Source organism: Pinus tabuliformis, chromosome 1_2 (assembly GCF_031772625.1).
Source record: "Pinus tabuliformis cultivar Carrire ecotype Pingquan chromosome 1_2, CPIR1, whole genome shotgun sequence".
NCBI lineage: Eukaryota > Viridiplantae > Streptophyta > Pinopsida > Pinales > Pinaceae > Pinus > Pinus tabuliformis.
Genome location: NC_142298.1, coordinates 336,935,589 through 336,956,823, shown reverse-complemented (window position 1 = coordinate 336,956,823; position 21,235 = coordinate 336,935,589). Strand labels below are relative to the sequence as shown.

General features: G+C 35.4%; 1 pseudogene; it reads right to left on the bottom strand.

The window, feature by feature from the left end:
- Positions 1–191: 191 nt before the first annotated feature.
- Positions 192–14,700, bottom strand: LOC149205756 (aldehyde dehydrogenase family 2 member C4-like; annotated as a pseudogene).
- Between the last annotated feature and the right edge of the window lie 6,535 nt (positions 14,701–21,235).

Here is a 21,235-nt window from a genome sequence, read left to right as displayed (position 1 = left end):
CAAAATTCATTCAAAAAATTAAAAAATATAATATTATAAATAATATCATTTCAATTTTATATGTATAATTATTTAAATAAAAACCCATGTAAATGTAATGACTAATTTGATACATAAATATTTTAAGGAATTCATGTGAATGAAATGACATCATTGACTCAAGTGATTACATACAAAAATTTATTGAAGCTTCAACGTAAATATATAAAGCTATGAAGAATTTGACAAACACATTTGATAGAGGTTAAATCATAGTTCTTCAACCAAGGTAAATCATGGAGAGGAATTATAACACACTTGACTGCCAAATAATTTTTAAGAACATCGAGACCCTGCTCTCTACCGATCCCACTCATCTTGTACCCTCCAAATAGAGCATGAGGAAAAAATGTGTAGTAGCAGTTAACCCAAATCACTCCTGCTCAAATAGATCTTGAAAGCCTATTGGCTGTATTTATATTCTTCGACACAATTCCAGTAGCTAAAACATATATCGTTTTATTGCCCAGTTCTATGGCTTCTTCAATGGTCCTGCATGTTGAAGATAATGGAGAATATCCTCAAATAGGTAGAGTTGGTTCACGTAACCTAAGGATAGTAATTAGTTTCTATTTCTTAGGATGCTGTTCTAACTTCCCTAAAACCATGTTTTCTATTTAATGTGTAATGTGCATAAACAATGTAGAGTGTTCTGTAGACACAGACTCTCCTGGTTTAGACTCTCTTTCGTAGAGCTGACCAGTGGGTTTTATTTTATTAATACAAACATTGCCATTTTTATCATGGTATCAGAGCGTCAGGGATGAGGAACCTGTACGCTGGCTAGTGGGTGGTTCTTGAACTGAGATCATCGCAGTTGTAAGGCAGATAACTACGACGATTCTAAAATCATCGCTAGTTATGAGTGTACCTCTGCAAAGAGGGCACTGTAGCACCTTCGCACATATTTTCTAATTTTTTTCATCGCAGTTCGTCGCAGGAAAGACGTGTATAGCTGCGACGACGTCGTAGAAAAGACATGAACTTCTGTGACGATCGTGGAAGCCAACAACAACACTGTAGCTGCGTGGGGAAGCCAAGAACAAATGTTGTTGCTATCAGAGAAGCTGCGTGGAGAGGCCAAGAACAAGGCTGTAGCTAAAAACAAAAATTTGTCTAGAGATTGAGAAGGAAGCCACGGTGATCAGCAGGTGTGCTATGAGATCAAGCAACATTGAAGATCAATGATCTGTCTCTGTCACAGATCTGGGGTAAATTTAACATCTTTTACCTGTCGAATTTTTTTTCTAAATCGCCAAGATGAATAACAATATTTTTGAAGCATGCATGAATGAGCATAACAAGCTCGATGGTTCCAATTATGCAAATTGGAAGTTCAAGATGTAGACTCTGCTATAAGTGCAGAGTGCTTGGATGATTGTGAATGGGAATGAGCCGAAGCCCGTGGCTGGATCAGCATCGATCCCAGATTGGGAGAAAGGAGAAAGAAAAGCAAGTCCTAGATGTCAGTGAAAGCCTACATCATACCGCACATCAGAGAATGTAAGTCAGCTAACGAGATCTGGGGAATTTTGAAGGAATTGTATGAGATGAGGAATTCAAATCATCTTCTGTTCCTCAAGAGTAAGATCTTATCCATGAAGATAGAGGAGAATAAAAAAATTGTTTCATTCGTAGCAAGGATCAAGGATCTGAAAAACAAATTATCAGACATTGGTCATACAGTTGACGATACAGATCTTGTAACCATTACAATGAATGGTGTCACTGATGATTATCTAATGTCCATCACTGGGATAAATGCCAGAGAGAAAATCCCACATTTTGAAGAGCTGACAGGTATATTGATGCACGAAGAAGAGAGAAGATCGACTCTGAAGCCCCAGAGTGTCGATCTTGCATTGATGGCGAAGAAAAACTTCTACAAAGGGAAAGGAGGTCCACAACAACAAAACAGAGCGAGTTCATAGAAACGCCAAATCAAACCCAAGTTATGCATCCGAATAAAAAATACTCTGAAACTAAATGTTTTTATTGCGGAAAATTGGGTCATATTTCCAGGGAATGTAAGAAAAAGAAATATCATGAAGAATAGCAAAAGTCGAAAAGACATGCAGGTCATCTCGCGAATGGTGATCAGGTGCAAAATTTAAGATTGTTCATGGAAGATCATGATGAGAATGTTGATGCAGATATCTAGTATGTAGATTCAGGAGCGTCAACGCACATGACAGGGAATAAGCATTGGCTTGAAGATTTTAAAGAAATGAACGAAGGCGCACAGATTTACCTAGGTGATGACAGAAGTCATCGAGTCAAAGGGTGTGGGAAATTTTTTGTCATCCTACCTAATGGTAATATCAAACAAATTTATAATGTTATGTATGTGCCTATTATAACAAAGAACTTGATTTATGTATCTATGATTACAGATCAAGATTTGAAAGTTGAATTTTTAAAATCTAACCATTACATTAAAGATCTGCTAGATGGCATGAAGACAATTGTTACAGGAATCCGAACAGGAGGACTGTATAGGTTGGATGTGAGACCTGCACCAGTTCGAGCATTGACAGCAATGAGCCTGACTACAGAAAAGCTTTAGCATCAGAGATGCGGCCACATCAACTACAATGATTTTTTGTTACTACAAAAGAAGGAAATGGTAAGAGATCTTCCTATGCTAAAGCAAGTTCATAATGATTGTGATCACTGTATATTAGGAAAAATGCATAGAGACGAATTCCCTATTCCAGTAGAAAAGAAACAGAGGGATATACTAGAGTTAGTGCACACATACCTTTATGGACCCATGGAGACAAAATCATTAGGTGGTGCACTGCATTTCCTATTGTTCATTGATGACTATACGAAGTTTTCTTGGGTGTATTTCTTAAGTAAGAAGAGTCATACATTCGAATACTTTAAGCAGTTTAAAAATATGATTGAAAGAAAAATAGGGAAACAGATAAAAATTCTCCGTTCTGATCAAGGGGGAGAATACAGGAAGGATGAGCTTATCAGATATTGTAAAAATCATGGAATTTTGTAGCAGTTTACAGTACCCTATACTCTACAGTATAATGGAGTAACATAAAGAAAGAACAAAACACTGGTGGAATGTGCTAGAAGTATTCTAAAAGGTAAAAATCTTTCAAATGGTTTTTGGGCTGAAGCGGTGAATACTGCAGTTTATTTAAAAAATAGGAGTCCTACAAAAAGTCTTGAGTCTAAAACTCTTTTTGAAGCATTATATGGATATAAGCCTGTAGCAAAACACTTGAGAATATTTGGATCTAAAGCATTTTCCCACATTCCAAAGGAAGATAGAAGAAAATTAGATTCAAAAGCCATCAAATATATTTTTATAGGGTATTGTTCATCATATAAAGCATACAGATTATTTAATCCCTCTACTCACAAGATTGTTAGTAGAGATGTTAAATTCCATGAGCAGGATCATGAAGAACCTGATGAGCACAATGAGGAATGGTACATTCCGTACTTTGTGGATGAAGGAGAAGCAGGGAATAGTCAGGGTCAGTAGCAGACTAAGGCAGAGGATGAGCAACAGCAACAGCAGCAGAAAGAAAAATCAAATGATGATCAAATAAGGTTTGAAACCACCACCCCAACACTCAGGAGATCAGGTAGGAAAGCTCAAATGCCTGCAAGATATAGGGAAAATGCTTTTATAACTAGTATGATGAATGTGGTTGAAGCGTTTAGTTATAAAGAAGCAAATGAAAGTAGTGAATGGAAAACCGCCATGGAATAGGAATATGATTCAATAATAAAAAATAACACTTGGGAATTGGTTGAACTTCCTAGAGGAAAACCGACCATAGGTTGTAAATGGCTATATAAACCGAAAATTAATGCAGATGGAACTATAAAACAGGGAAAATTTTAACAACCACCCTAAATTTATATTTATAATAAATGGGCTAATCCCCATGATACATACAAAAAATGGGAGGCGATTTTATCAATAATATAATATGTATATATAATATTTTTGGTGAATCTCTCACCAGATTATATTATCTTTTATAGTGATGGAGAATCTTTCACTGAATTATAAAATCTTGTAAGGTCTTGGCAGATCAATTACTGAATAATAAAACATTGTGAAGTCTTGGTGAATGTTTTGTTAAAGTAAGAAACCATATATGATAATAAGAAAACATATTCAATAAATTGTAATATACTAACATACATGTTTGGAGAAAAGAAACATAATTTTATCTTCCTACAAACAATGTTCCAAGTTTCACTGGGCATGTTTGTCAAGGTTCTACAATACACTCTTTCATATCCTTCTATTAGTTTTAATAATATTCCACAACAAAGTTCTTGTAGGTGTTGATATTGACCACGAGTTTTGTCAAGGTAGGAGAGATTAATCTCTTCTCTACAACTTTTGTCAAGCTACCACTTTTTTCAAGTTATCAAAATTCTTTCTTATTCCATAGACTCCAACTGCGAGATAAAAAAACACATCAAGTTTGTTTACCCCAACACGCCAACAAGTAGCAAGCCCCAACTATATTATATAATAAAGTATTAGGTATCCCAAAGGCTTGAAGGGGATCTAATTGAAAGAAGTGACCATTGTAAGAAGCCTTTCAATCAATATATGAATATATAAATGTAGATTTATTATTATTTTAATTGGAAATCTTTAATTAAATAATAAAATTTAATTACGTCTCTCCTAATCTAAATTGCTTATTAGCATAATTCACTACCCTCATATGTCTTCCATTTTTTAACAGCGTTGTAACATGTAGATTAATTTCCTTTTTGGTGAACAATCTTCACCTTTTAGGAAAATATGGTGCAGTGGCTCCAACCCCTACAGATCATTAGGACAAACTAAGAATAGCACAAAAGATGAAAGGTTCTACAAACCAGCTTATTTTTCAAACAACTAATTCAACATCAATACCTAAACTTTTTCATGGAGATATCATATTGAGAATGTTTGAAAAACGACTGGAAATCTTCTGCAAGGGTGATGCGGAGATAGTGATAAGGTTTCACAGTTTTGAATTTTTTTTGTTAAATCAGAAAAACCAATATTAATGGAGATATTGGCATTTTTTACTAAATTTTGTGAAGTGACTAAATGTAGCTTTAACCATTCACCTTAAGATGTTTTTACAATATAATTTTCTAAGTCTATTTAATATCTTCATTATCATAAAAACCAACCTATATCCATCTTAGCTCCACATCTACCACTCTTAGAGGGATGAAATCTATTCATCCCTCTGAGTACTTGGTAGACCCATAGTTAAGATGGATCTATGATGATAGAATTTCCCCATTAAATAGTCTATGCTCACATGAATACCATGGTATTACCTTGGGTCGATACCATGGGTTATGATAAACCTGGAGCTTAAAAATTACTATTAATAATTTATAAAAATTAATAAAATTAATAATTGATTTTTATTTTATTTTTTATTTTAACCAAGTTAAAATGTTTAACATACATTAAATTAGAACATCCATTTTAACTCTTGATCCACCAAGCCCTAAGAGGAATCAAATATTTTTTCACTCTATGCTAGTTTGCATATCACGATATTTGATCCCTCTCGCAGCTTAGTAGATCCAAAGTAAAGATGGATCTATGTTGGTTTAATTCCCCCCTTTAAATAGGGTACATTCCACATGAATACCATGGGTCAATACCATGTGCTATTTTTATTTTTATTAATACTAATATTAGGGTTAATAATGTTTTTTTCATGGTATTAATAATAATCTAGCCCATGGTATGGGTTTCACCTAAATATAACGCATTTTTTGAGTGTCCTTAAATATAAAATGACTTATGGAGTAAATATAAAAAAATGTTTTATTTATTTATCATATCTCTAGGTTATTTATATTTTTATTAACTTACCATACCTCTTTTACAAATATGGTATTTGGCCCATACGATTCACTTAAATAAAACCTTTTTTTGGAGCCTTCATAAATAGAAAGAGGGTTATGGACAAAATATAAAAAGAGGTTTTATTTATTTACTATACCCTTAGTTTATTTATATTTTTATTTATTTACCATACTTTTTGAGTAAGTATAAAAAGATGTTTTATTTATTTACAATACCTCCATTTTATTTATATTTTTATTTGTTTACACCCTTGCATTGCATGTATATAAGGTGACTTATGGAGTAAATATAAAAAATGTTTTATTTATGTACCATACCTCTCATTTATTTATATTTTTATTAATTTACCATACCTTTTTTATAAATATGGTATTTGGCACATGGGATTCACTTAAATAAAACCTATTATTGACAATTAGGGTGAATGGAAGGTTGTAACTCCTAATTTGAAACGCTAAATTTACCTCCCTCTCCCTTAAAATAAGGTGGGCTAACCTCCATACCTAATTTTTTTATAAAATAAATTTCAGGTGATTTGTAAAAATGTACTATGATACAAAATATTCACCCATTAAAAATTTAAAACCCCTTAATTTTGCCAAAGGGCGAAAATTCGCCCCTAAAATTTTCCATGCTATAGAAAAACTGAAAGCTAGGTTGGTTGCAAAGTGATACTCACAAAAATAAGGGATAGACTATGAAAAAACCTTCGCCCTTGTAGCTAAATTAAATACTTTCAGAATGTTAATTGCTTTAGCTACTAAGAAACATTGGATGATACACCAACTAAATGTAAAGTCTGCATTTTTGAATGGAGAACTGAAAGAAGAGGTTTATCTAGAGAAACCAGAAGGGTTCGTCCAAAAAGTAAAAGAACATTTAGTTTGTAGATTGAAGAAAGCACTTTATGGACTAAAACAAGCTTCCAGGTCGTGGTATGAGAAAATTGATTCATTTTTTCTACAAGCTGGCTATAATAGAAGTAAAAATGACCCTAATCTTTACACCATGAAAGATGAACAAGGGTGAGTAGTGTTGATTTCATTATATGTAGATGATTTGATAATTACAGGTGATGCTACATATCTAATTGATGAAATCAAGCAACAGACGTCACAGATGTTTGAGATGAAGCATCTCAGTGAACTCAGATACGGTTTAGGTCTCGAGATCTGGAGAGATTCAAGTCAAACATTTATGTTTCAAGAAAAGTATATCAAAGGCCTGTTAGAAAAGTTTAGAATGGATCAGTGTAAGCTGGCACTAGTACCATTGCAGCAGAACATCAAATTGCAGTGTGAGGATGGCTCAAAAGCATCGGATGCAACACTTTACAGACAACTGGTTGGGAGTCTGGTCTACCTAACCATCACTAGAACTGATTTGTCTTATGGAGTCAGTGTGCTAAACCAATTTATGTCTAAGGCACTTGAAAGCCATTTGAATGCAGCGGAGAATTTTTTGAAGTATCTACAAGGTACTGTAGATTATGGAATTATTTACACTGACTCTTCTGATGTTAGATTGGCAAGATTTGCAGATTCAGATTGGACACGAAATGTAGATGATCGGAGATCTATAATAGGTTATGCATTCAGTCTTGGATCCGCGGTGATCACATGGAGCAGCAAGAAGCAGAACACAGTGTCCTTGTCCTCAGCAGAAGCAGAACTTATCAAGCCATGTGTGCAGCAATGTGTGAGGCGGTTTGGTTGTGAAGACTTCTCCAGGATGTTGGGGAAGAACAAACAATCGCAACAACAATCAGATGCGACAATCAGAGTTCAATCAAGCTGGCCAACAATCCATTCTTTCACAAAAACACTAAACATATTGATACACAATTCCACTTTGTCAGGGAAAAATTGCAATCCAAAGAAATCCATTTGGAATCTTGTAATACAATTGATAATGTTCCAGACATTTTCACTAAGCCTCTTGGAAAAGTTAAGTTTCAAATGTGTAGGGAGATGTTATGCATATATGTGAACTCATTCTCCATTAAGGGGCCCGAGTGTTGAAGATAATGGAGAATATTTTAGAATAGATAGAGTTAGTTCATGTAACCTCACGATAGGAATTAGTTTCTATTTCTTAGGATGCTGTTGTAACTTCCCTAAAACCATGTTTTCTATTTAATGTATAATGTGCATAAACAATCTAGAGCGTTCTGCAGAGCCAGACTCTTCTAGCTCAAACTCTCTTTAATAGAGCTAATCAATAAGTTTCATTTTATTAATACAAATATTGCCATTTTTTTCACTGCAAATATTATTGTAAAGTTACAAAAAACAATTAAGTGTGACAAGAATGATAACAAAAAATAAATAATATAATGTAATAATTAATATTTTTTTATTTAGATTTCGAAGTTACCTCAACTTGAAAATGGACATGACTAGTCCAAATATTTCTTCTTTCGCAATCTTCATGTCTTCCAAATACATCAACGCATAAAGAAATCCACCCTAAAACATTAGGAAACTTTATATATATATTTTAAACTGTTGTCAAAGTAAAAAGTTTTGGCATCCAGCTGTATAGTGTTCAGTGAGAGAACCTACACATGGGAAAAAATGGTTGGTTCGATGTAAAATTCTTTCTCACCCACGCGACTACCGCCTCTCAATAGATTTGCTCCTTCTCGCTTCCCATGCTCAATGTATTCCAATATTTTCTCAAATTGTGTCTTGTCAATCTGCTCAGACAGGAAAGAATATTGACATGAATATTCAGCATACACATTTTTATAATTATAGTGCTTCTTTCTATTCAAATTGCGCCTTTTCAATCTACTTAGCAAAAATAATAGACATTGCTCATTTTCTATGAAAAAATTGAAAACTTTAAGATTTTTTTTTAATATGAGATTTACATGTTGTATAAGTGACTACAACTTTATTATGTGAATTGTAGATTTTGAGAATATGTTAGAATTTTTGGTAAATAATTTTAGATATTGCATAAAATCAATATTCTTTGATCTGAAAATAAAAATCAAACCATTCATTTCTCTCCCAACAATCAGTTTCCTAGATATATCTCTGGAATCTATAATAGACATAAATTCACCCTTGCATAATTATACTTCATTACAGTTTCCCTGCAATTAAATATTCCTAAAATCTGCAATGGACATAAAGTTATTCCTAAAATCTGCAATGGACATAAAGTTAATATTAGATAACTATACTGCAATAGGCTTAATTAATATTAGATAACTATACTGCAATAAGCTTTCAGAGAGTATGGAATTCATTTGTGGAATTGCAATTTGAAATTTTAAAGGAAATGATGCCGAATTCAAACAGATATTGGTAACCCAGATTCTGATGAATACAGTTCTAAAAATGTCAGCCCCTTACAGAAAATTGCGGACATAATTTCACAGATCAACATAAACTTACCTGAAGACCATGGTCAACTTCTGGGTTGAAAGGATCGCCGACCACCTGTTTCTTCGCTCTTTCCACTACTCTCTTCACAAATTTATCGTGGATGCCCTCTTGAACATATATCCGGGATCCTGCGCAGCATACTTGTCCCTGCCATCCCAATGAAACAGTAATTGGTTTGATTAATGGAAGCGGACCTAATAACAGACTATGACTACATCGTTGAGTTGTGCTTACACTGCTTAAAAATATGGCCGTATGGGCAAGATTCACGGCCTCCTCAATATCAGCGTCATCCATGATAATCAACGGAGATTTTCCCCCGAGTTCAAGGGTTACAGGTTTCAAGTTTCTCTGGGCAGCGGCCACCATGATAACCCGACCTATATCAGTAGACCCTGTAAAGGCGACCTACACACAAACAAATACTTCTTTACCAATATTGCTTCCATGGTACCTTGATGCTAAGAAAGATAAATAAGAAACATGATTACCTTGTCAATATCCATATGGCTGCTTATTGCAGCACCAGCCGTTTCTCCAAAACCAGTTATCACATTAAGAACACAACAGCAAAACATTGGCATGAAAACTTCTTAGGGGATAAGAAATGATTTCTGACTTCAACGGTGAATAGAAATTACAGACACATATAATGACTTACCTCCTTGGCCAGATGTGCACAATAGAGTGCAATTGGAGGAGTTTGTTCTGCAGGTTTGATAACTATAGTGCATTCACAAGCCAAAGCTGGAGAGATTTTCATGAAAAACATAACAAGTGGGAAGTTCCATGGTATAATCTGACCGACCACTCCAATAGGCTCATGCAAAGTATATGCCTGATATTGCCCTCCCATTTTTAAGGTTTCCCCATGTATTTTATCAGCCGCTCCTGTACACGTCATGAAATTTATATAGCCTAATCACATAGAAACCATTGTTAATTGCATTTCGAGAGCAGTGTAAGTCAATATAATATTTTAGTATTATTGGACAGTGGACGTATTTTTTTATTATTGGGCAGTGGAGGTCCTGCGATGTTTATAATTGTGATAACTTAGAAGTTACAACCTTGGACAATGAACCATATTGACAAACTCTCGTTAACCTACCACAGAATACATATTGTTTTATTGGTACAAACTACACGAACAACACCTATTTCTTATTCTAAGGAATAAATATGTCATAAAAAGACAACAGTCTAGCGACAACATTTACCTTTACCGGCTATTTAAAGGAATCAAGGTGGCGTTACAAACAAATAGGTTACATGAGAGAAAAAAGTTTAGATGGTTTATTGTAATAATCTGGTTGGTACAAATAACGCTTATCTCTATTATAAGAAATCAAAATAAAGGAATCAATATGACATTACAAACAAATATGTTATCAGAGATAAAAAAATATAAAAAATTTAAATAGAATGTGGCATTACAAACAAATATCTTATATAAGATAAAAAATATTAAAATATTAAATAGTTTATTATATTTGGTACAAATAAAATTTATTTTTATTTTGAGAAATGAGAAATGAGAAATTAAGATAGTTAATTATATTATTGAGCTGAGAAGCTTATTCTACAACTCAGTGTGATGTGTCAAGTTGTCTGTCCCTCATCAAAGTTGAAATTTTGCTCATGTCAGTGAAAATAAAAAATTTTAAAAATCTGAAAATAAAAAACCATACAAAACATTTAAATAATGTAGGCTCATAGAAAAATTTGTACGTGAAGAAATTAGATCCCTCTAAACTCATGTTAGATCCGTATTTAAGATAAATCTATATAGGTAGATAAACATGTCATAACATGATATTCAACTAGAAATAGAAAAAAAACAATAATCCACAACCATATCATAACATGAGATTCAAACCCTATATCCAAGAAAACAACATAATCCCTACAACAACAGATCACTCCATCCTTAACACCTACCACAACCTACACATAATATAATAGGAATTTTCAATCTTATACCTGCCCCAAGATACATATAAGACTCAAAATTCCTTTATGGGAGCTATTTTAAGCACGGGTATCATGGAGTATTGACTGTTCAGTACCTGCATAGTATCTGAGAGTCTCGATACACCCCGGCAAATCGACCGCACGAGCATGGGTGATTGGTTTTCCATTATCTAGGGTTTCAAGAGCTGCTAGTTCATCTAGATGCTGCTCTACCAAATCAGCGTACTTATTGAGAAAGCGACCCCTTTTCTACATACAAAAACGGAAATTCTTCATCAGATCCAAATCATAAGGCAATCTATTTATGCCAGACATTCGAGGCCAAGTTCCCTTATCAAAAGCCTCCCGGGCGGTCTTCACAGCCAAATCCACATCCTCCTCATCACCTTCTGCGACGCGCGTTATCAAATCTCCTGTTCGAGGATCCAAAGTTTCAAAAGTCTTCCCTGCACCACCAACAACTTACACCCATTAATCCACAGAAATTTCGCCTCATCCTTGCATCCAGTATTAATCCACAGAAACGCCAAGCTCAAGCTCAGAATATTTTAGTATTCAAGTTTGGACACAGTGGTTAATCATGTCAGTTTATACGTAGTTTATATATAGAAATACAAATTTGTTTGAAAAATAGTGGAAATTTCGGTGTGACATTAAAACTTTGCAGAAATTTTTGGAAATCTGAATTACAGTTATCAAATTTCAAGATTTTAAGTGCTCCAGAGCTTTTTGAGAGTGCTAAATCCATTTCTACCATAAAAAAACAAATTCAAACATTCTTATGATAGTATTTTTTGAAAAAAAATTCTCGAAATTTAATTAAAAATAATTTGCGAGGAGAATGTGTGGCCTTGGAAGAAGACAACGCCCTTTATATATATAACCAAAAATAAAATAGCAAAAACTCCAAATATTCCAACTTACTCACTAGCATTGTTTAAAAAAACTGCAATTTAGCTAAGATTACTAATTTCTTAAAAAAATTCAAGTGTAGGAATGTTTAAATCATTTTTGATATTATATATGAATTCTATACCATCAAAAATCCTTACCGCACTCAAAATAATTGTTAATTATAATAGAGATTTAATAAAATTACCACAAAATTTTATCAAAATCATACAACAATTTCTATTATTTTCTCAACATACTTACACTACCTAATTTATATCCAAAAATAAACCAACGAAACCCAATATTTCAAAATAACATATAAATACCTGAAATTGCATCCACAAATGAAAAGTTTGGTGATTTGACAGACACGATATTGGTACCATTATCTGAGCCGCCCATTCTTTCACGCAACTCGAATTTCTTGAATCCTTCAAGACCGCACACCATTCGTTATAATTAGAAAGTGTTAACATTGAAACAGATCCACGCGAAACGCCATGCACCCAAAACCAAGAAAGTTGAAAAGGAAATGAAATTGAAAGAATTCCATTCTGAGCAATACCTTCAGACAGCGTAATCAACATATTGATATCCTATTTATAGGAATCTAATGACTGAGTGACAGAGCCGAGAATCTCTCTAGGTGAGGGGCACAGACACGTCAACTCTGTACATGGGAGTGATGCACACATTCTCAAATTTACCTCCGTTACATTCCAATCTCACCAGCAAAAACTGGTAAATACTCTCCTTTTACCTCCGTTACCTTCCATTCACACGACCAGAAACTGTTGAATGTCATTTGTGATTAAAATTAACTCTGGACTAACCGAGTCAACCCTTAGAGAGTTGGCGTAACGATCTTTCTCAGACTTTCAAATACATGTGATGTGTAACCTTCCATTTTTAATATTATTTGTCAATTAATAATACTTCCTGATATCTCTACAACGTTTTCTTGACAGCCACTCATACGTCTCCTGCACTTGATTTAGTAGATACCACGCCAGAGTCAACAAAAACAAGTTAATGAAATTCAAGTAACGAATTGTTTTAAAACTACTAATCCTATTTATCATTAACCCGCCTACAAATTAAGCTATGAGACAGAATTTTTGGAAAGCTTAAGAGATAACATTGTGTATCTATTCAGAAGAATTCCCAGATAGCAGCATAAATAATAAATAATGGCCCAATACTAGTAGGAAAGAACATCATATACTTTTCAATAAATACAGAAAACCATTTCCTTCTCAATATTAAAACAAAAACATAACTCTATTCCAATCTGGCAGAATCCCCAAATCTAGGTACAGATAAACGAAACTGGAACTAATTCTTTAGTTGGAAAAGAAGCAATCAGTAGGAAATTGTAAGAAATATAGCGGCAAGGCTGCAATTATCCACAAAAGGAAACATTTAAACATGGAAAACCTATAGCAAAGAAATAGTATGCGAGTTCACATATATTCAAGCCAGGAAGCAAAGAAAATAGAGTATTAAATATCCGTGAGCGAAAGAGTCACTTAAAATTATCTTCCAGTACAGACACGGAGCAAATGAACTCCAGGTTTTGCATAAGCAATAGCCATGAATCATACATTAACAAGAGATAGAGACCGTCCTCATAAATTACAGTTCAAGAGGAAAATGTCCCAATAGTACATAATCAAACTCAGGACGAGCCAGCTTATTCATGCAACTAGTTTGAGGACAGTAGTCACCACCAAAATTAAAGAACAGTACCATACTTTCGAAAAGAGCAGAGATTTTGTGCCCAACCCTCATAAAACTAAAAATAACGTCTCAAAGGCTAGAGACTCGTGGTCTCATTAACAAAGAATACATATCAACCAGCTCAACCTAGCTAAAAACTCAGAAGCTCTACACTAGATCAACCCGAGCTCTGCTAACATATACATGCGACATAACAATTCATGAGACCAGGGGCACGCCCTTCATTTCTTGAAAGATATACAAAACTATGCTCATACCCGTTGAATACCAAGCCGAGTTTGGACAGTCGGACCCAGGCCTCTGAAGCTGCACTTGCATACCCTAACAATAAGGCTAATTAGAAAACATTGGCAACTGAATCAAACACTACAACTCTAAATAAACAATGCCATAGTGTTGGGCTGACTTACCCAGGCTGTCACAAAACACCTCCAGTACCCCTGTAGCCATGCCCAAAGCCATAGCAACACATTGTAGTCAAGAAGGAAGAACATTCAAGGAGCGAAAGGCCTTCCTGAGTAGCAGTGAGAATGAATAGGCAGAAGTTGGGTTCAGATTTTTACCACAGTGAAACCCTCTGCGCGTGGACAGGAGAAAAAACCCTCCATCGTGAGCAAGAACAACAATAAAGACCTTTCCTGTATTCCACGAAGCATAATACTGCCAGTAGCGGCCTCCACCATCTGATTCAATGCGGCAAGGAGAGCCCTCGATGGGGTACATATCTCGAAGCAGCAAGGGACAGTTGTCCACTATGGAGAAGCACCCAGAGGAGGTCATCCCCTCGTCCTAGCAAGTGGCCTCCGAAAATTAAAGTCCACCATAAAGAATGTAGAGTTCCACAATAGATCAAGTTTGTGGATATTTATGATAGTACCCCAATGCGTAGAATGAGGGTTTTTATAGTTCAGATATTTAATTAGGTGGTTGACAAAACAATTGATAAATGTAAACCTTGGAAATCATAAACCTGCCTACAAATTAAGCTATGGTTGTAACAACATCCACCCAACCCCAAATGTATAGTGATGACATATGTATACAGTGCTTATTGTAGTTAATAATATCGTTAATGATAAGTCAATATAATTAGCAATTATGGATATGTTGTGATTTGTAATCATTTTCAATTTTTTTTTATATGGAGACATTGCATATGTTATCATAGCGCTCAGGTTGTAAAATTGAGACCTCTGGGTAAGAAATAACAAGTTTTGTCGTATGCATGTAGGAAGTAGGAACAATCAACATGAGAAGAACAAGGAACCTACCATCCAGACCTGCAATAGGAGCAGGGACCGAAGCCCTGCCATTTTAGGAGGGCAATCTTGAAGTATGGGTACAGCTGGGTGAGGAACTCTGAGATACCGGTACAGACATTAGAGAGACAGTACAAGGGTTAAAAGATGAAATGGCCCATTTACGGGTAGATAACGAGAGATTGATGTTGGAACAAGAAAATATTATAAAAGGGTTATCTAATAGACAAAATAATTGGCCACTAGTTCCTAGCCCTGAATGTAGGAATATGTCAAGGGAGCCAGAATTCCGGACAGAAGATGGGGAAACCGAGGGTGGTGAGGAGAATCGTGAAGAAGAGTCTGATAATGTATCCAACCACCGAACCCAGAAAAACAGAAAGTGGAACTCCAGGGGGAGTTTCGAAAAACAAATCCCCCACTTTTCGATGTAGAGCAGGAAGAAGCAGCAGAAGCATGGCTCATAAATATGAACAAATACTTCCAACTATACAAGTATGACCATAACTTGAAGGCTTGTTTAGCCATTTTCCAACTATAAGGAAAGGCCACATTATGGTGGGCGGAAGTAAAGACTGTTCGGGGAATGGATGAAGAAAGTATAACTTGGGAGAAATTCCAAATATATTTTAAAGAAAAGTACCTAACAGAAAGATTTTATGATGAGAAATCTAAAGAGTTTCATGATCTCCGGGTAGGAAAATTGACCATGGATGAATTTATAACAAAGTTAAGCTCGTTGCTTCGTTATGTGCCCCACATACGTGAAGAAAAAGCAAAGGTGTAGCGATTCATCAACAACTTACCTTTATTTATGAAAGAACAACTAGAATTTGACAACCCAAAGACCATGGACGAAGTGATCCACAAAGCACGGATTTCCTATCAGCAGAAAAGACAAAAAGGGACATGAACAAGAAATGGAATGAAAAAAGATAAATAAGTTCATTCTCGGACATAAAGGAAATAGAGGCTCAAGAAGCAAGGGAATTTTCAAGGGATAGACTAATAGAAACTTCAATAAAAATCCACCCAGATTTAAGCTACCAAGCGAAGCAAAAAACTAATGAGCAACTGGGAAAAATTGAAGTTGCATTGGTCGCAAGGCCCCCTGTACAATTTTGGGATGTGGAGGGTTGCACTATGTCAAAAATTGCCCACAGTGTAGGGGAACTAACCAGATATCTTAGCTACAAGAAGCCACTACAGTAGGGGAAATAGCAAGAAGTCTGCCCAAAATTAACGCAACCCTCGAAGACCACCAACTAGAATTTCAGCCGACAATGGTCAAGTTTGAAGGTAAAATTTTTAACCAAATTGTAGCTATTTTGATTGGCCTCGCGGCAACCTTAAGTTACATTAGTCCCAAGATTGTGGAACAATGTATGCTACAAGCAGTAAAATTTAAAAATCTACGGTTGGTGCAATTAGCCACATGAGCAAAAAGAAGAGTTTTGGCCAAGGTCAATAATTTCCCTTTAGAGCTATTTGGCCAATCCATGCAAGCAGATTGAATATACTACCCTTAGGATCATATGATATCTTTATTGGTATGGATTGGTTGGAAAAGCACTGGTCCCTTATTAACTGCAAAAATAAAACCATTAATTTCCGAGACGATAAGGGGGAAAGACAAGAAATATGGGGCATTCAAAAGCCTCTGCAAATAAGACCTGTAATAGCTTCCCAACTATCAAAATGCATCAGAAAAGGCTGTAAGATTTTTTCCATTCAAGTAGGTTATGTTGTCCTTAAGGAGAAATCTGATGTGTTAGAAAATATACCAGTAATACAAAACTTTCTTGATGTTTTCCCTGAGGAAATTCCAGGTTTACCCCCAAAAAGGGACATAGATTTTACCATTGAGCTAATTCTGGGAGCTTCCCCAGTCTCCCGAGCCCCTTACCATATGGGTATCCTTGAACTGACAGAATTAAAAATGCAGTTGCAGGAGTTGCTAGATAAGAAGTATATACGACCCAGTGTGTCCCCTTGGGGAGCTCCAGTATTGTTTGTTAAGAAAAAAGATGGAAGAATGAGAATGTGCATGGAATACCATCAGTTAAACAAGCTGACCATTAAGAACAAATATCCCTTGCACTGTATAGATGAATTATTTGACCAGGTTAAGGGGGCAGCCGTTTTATTCAAGATTGACCTCCGATCAGGTTATCACTAGATCCAGATAAAGGAGGAAGATATAACAAAACAACATTTAGAACTCGATATGGGCACTATGAGTTCTTGGTGCTGCCTTTTGGACTGACCAATGCCCCAGCCATCTTCATGTGCCTCATGAACATCAGATTCCATCAATACTTAGACAAGTTCGTGTTGATCTTTATTGATGATATCTTGATCTACTCACGAAGCATGGAAGAACATAAGGAACATCTCCGCATTGTCCTCCAATTTCTAAGAGAACACCAACTGTATGTTAAGTACAACAAGTGTGACTTTTTCAAGGAAAAAATCCAGTACTTGGGACATATTATCATCAAGGAAGGAATTGCGGTAGAGCCTGAGAAAATAAAAATCATTATGGAGTGGTTGGTACCGAAAGATGTGGCTGACATAAAATCATTTATGGGCCTAGCTAGATATTCTAGGTGGTTTATGCAAGGTTTTTCTATGGTAGAATACCCTATTACCTCTCTGCAAAAGAAAGGAAGAGCCTTTAGGTGGACCACTAATTGTCAAAGAAGCTTTGACTAGCTTAAGCACCTGCTCACCACTGCTCCAATTTTGAGTATTGTTGATCCTAGTAAGGAATATGTAGTGTGTACAGATGCTAGCAAGGAGGGGGTAGGTGGCATACTAATGCAAGAGGGTAGGGTCATAGCTTACTAATCAAGAAAGCTCAAGGAATACGAGCAAAAGTATTTTGCATATGACTATAGTTAACAACGGTAATTCATGCTTTGAAACTGTGGCGACACTACTTGTTGCACAAAAAAATTCTTCTTTTAACAGATAATCAAAGCCTAACAAGCTATTTCAAACACCCCACATTAAATGCTAGATAAGCTCATTATGGTGACTTCCTAAGTGAATTTGATTTTGAAATCAGGCACTTGAAGGGAAAAGAAAATCGAGTAGCGGATGCTCTAAGCTGGAAGGTAAATTGCTTATACGATATTTCTTTTAATGAGTCCCGCACTACCTTCTATGATCGGATTCAAGAAACAGACATGCAAGATGTGGTATATAACCATTTGTGGCAGCAAGAAAAAGTGGAAAATAGGCACGAACATCAAATGGGGTACAAAGTGACTCCAAATGAGTTGCTGGTTTATAGGAAGAGACTTATGTGCCTAACCAAAAATTTCTTAAAGAATTAATCTTGAATGAATATCATAAAAGTCCTTACGTAGGACACCAAAGATATCAGAAATTGATTTCTATCCTTAGGAAGGAATTCTTTTGGCCTGGTATGAAGAAAGAAGTAGCAGAATACCTAGGACACTGTTTGGAATGCCAGCTCATAAAATAAGAGCACCAACGCCCAACAGGATTGCTTTGCCCACTACCCATTCCAGAATGGAAGGAGGAGACAATATCTATTGATTTCATTACTGAACTACATAAAACAAAAAAGATAAATGACTCTATCATGGTGGTGGTAGATAAGCTGAGAAAATCTGCTCATTTCATACATGTACAATCAACTTATAAAGCAGTACAAATTGCTAATGTTTTTATGCAAAATGTTTTTAAGTTGCATGGCTTACCTAAGATGATCATCTCTGATTGAGATGTAAAATTTACGTCAGCCTTTTGGAAGGCCCTATTTGAGGGATTGGGGACCCAATTACATTTCAGTACTGCATATCATCCTCAAACGGATGGGCAGATGGAAAGAGTAAATCAAGTTGTCGAAGATATGTTGCAAGACTATGTAATGAAACAACCATCAATAATGGGAAGACTACTTGCATCTAGTAGAATTTTCCTACAACAGTGGATACCATACATCCTTACGGATGAGCCCATTTGAAGTATTATATAGGCATAAGTGCAGGACACCTCTGAGTTGGAGCGGGCCAGATGACAAACTAATGTTGGGACTAGATATGCTAGAAGAGATGGAAAATATGGTGAAAAGTGTGTGAGTTAGTTTAAAGGCTGCTCAAGATTGGCAAGAGAATTTTGCTGATCGGAAAAGGATCTTCTGAGAGTTTCAAGTAGGGGAGCACGTGTACATTCGGGTTAAGGCCAAGAAAATCACCTTGCAATGGACCAGATGTGCTAAGCTATCACACCGATTCTATGAGCCTTTCCAGATTTTAGCTCGAATCAGGCTAGTGGCATACCAGCTCGCTCTACCCAGCCACATTCATGTGCATGATGTTTTTCATGTTTCTTTACTTAAGAGATATATTTATGATGCTAAACATATAATAAACTAGCAGGACATCCAGGTGAGTCGGAAAGACAAATCTCTCAAAACAATCTATTGTAGACGTACATAAAAATGTATAGATATACAGATGCAGAAGTAAAAGTTAGCAGTTGAATGAATTTTTTTTAATGACCGAATTCTTTTATTTTGGCAAGCAAGTCGAACCGGAGGGATAATTCTTGGTGGAGACAATGGGTATACTCGATCGAAGAGAAGTGATACTGCAAAGACGAGTTATTACCCAAGTTAAAATCTAGTGGCAACATTATGGACCTGAAGAAGCCACCTGGGAAGATGAACAAACTATGAGGGAGTTATATCCATGGTTGTTTCCCATAGAGGAACATCGGGACGATGTTCAATCCTTGGGGGGGGGGGATGTGACATCCCCTGTGATTGTGAATATTTACTTTTACTGCCAGTAAAACAAACTAGAACTAATTTGAGTTTTTATAATTAGAAAAAAAAAATCAAATTGATTAAAAGAAATTTAGTACTGGAATATGTTAAGGAAAGAAACTGTTTTAATTCATGAGATATATTTGTCATAAGGGTGATGGAAATGAGTTCTCAGGAAACAGTTGGTGGGGCAGTTACCCAACCCTAACTGCTCCTATGAAAAATCCATCCCTAAGAGATCAAGAGCATGGGAGTTATGGGAATCTGCGATCAAGGGAATGGAGGAGTAAGAAAGAAGAATCTCTGTGATGTAGAGACAGACAGACAAGCAGTGGATAAGTCTAGTTAAGATCGAATATCTGCTGCTATTCAAGACGGGGTTTTCTTGAATAATTTACCAAGTTCGGGTACCTCGAGGGGAGACTGAAGGTGCTGGTGTGCAAGTCTCAAGGTTGGGAGGTTAAACGAGTTATAAGTTTATCGGGAGTTCAGCAAGTAAGATAAGTTTACATCTAGAATATCTTGCTTAATTATTATTAGCAATAATTTTCATAGAATAGAATGCTAAATTACAAGCTAGACAAGTTTACATCTAGAATATCTTGCTTAATTATTATTAGCAGTAATTTTCTTAAAATAGAATGCTAAATTACAAGACAAACAAGTTTACATCTAGAATATCTCGCTTAATTATTATTAGCAGTAATTTTCTTAGAATGGAATGCTGAGTTACAAGTGAAACAAGTTTACATCTGGAATATCTTTCTTGAATACTATCAACAATAACTAATAAAATAGAATTCTAAATTACAAACCAAATATGTTACATCTGAAACATCTTGCTTAATTACTAATAACAGTAACCCTTAAACAAAATGATAATCCCAAATATAGTCGCATATACAAATAGTAATTAATGAAAATTGATTCACTAAACATGTATAAATTGAAACCCCTTTAAGTTCAGGAGTTGGCAACATGAGACAGAATTTTCGAAAAGCTTAAGAGATAACATTGTGTATCTATTCAGAAGAATTTCCAGATAGCAGCATAAATAATGGCCCAATACTAGTAGGAAAGAACAACATCTACGTTTCAATAAATACAGAGAACCATTTCCTTCTCAATATTAAAACAAAAACATAACTCTATTCCAATCCGGTGGAATCCCCAAATCTGGGTACAGATAAACAAAACTGGAACTAATTCTTTAGTTGGAAAGGAAGCAATCAGTAGGAAATTGTAAGAAATATAA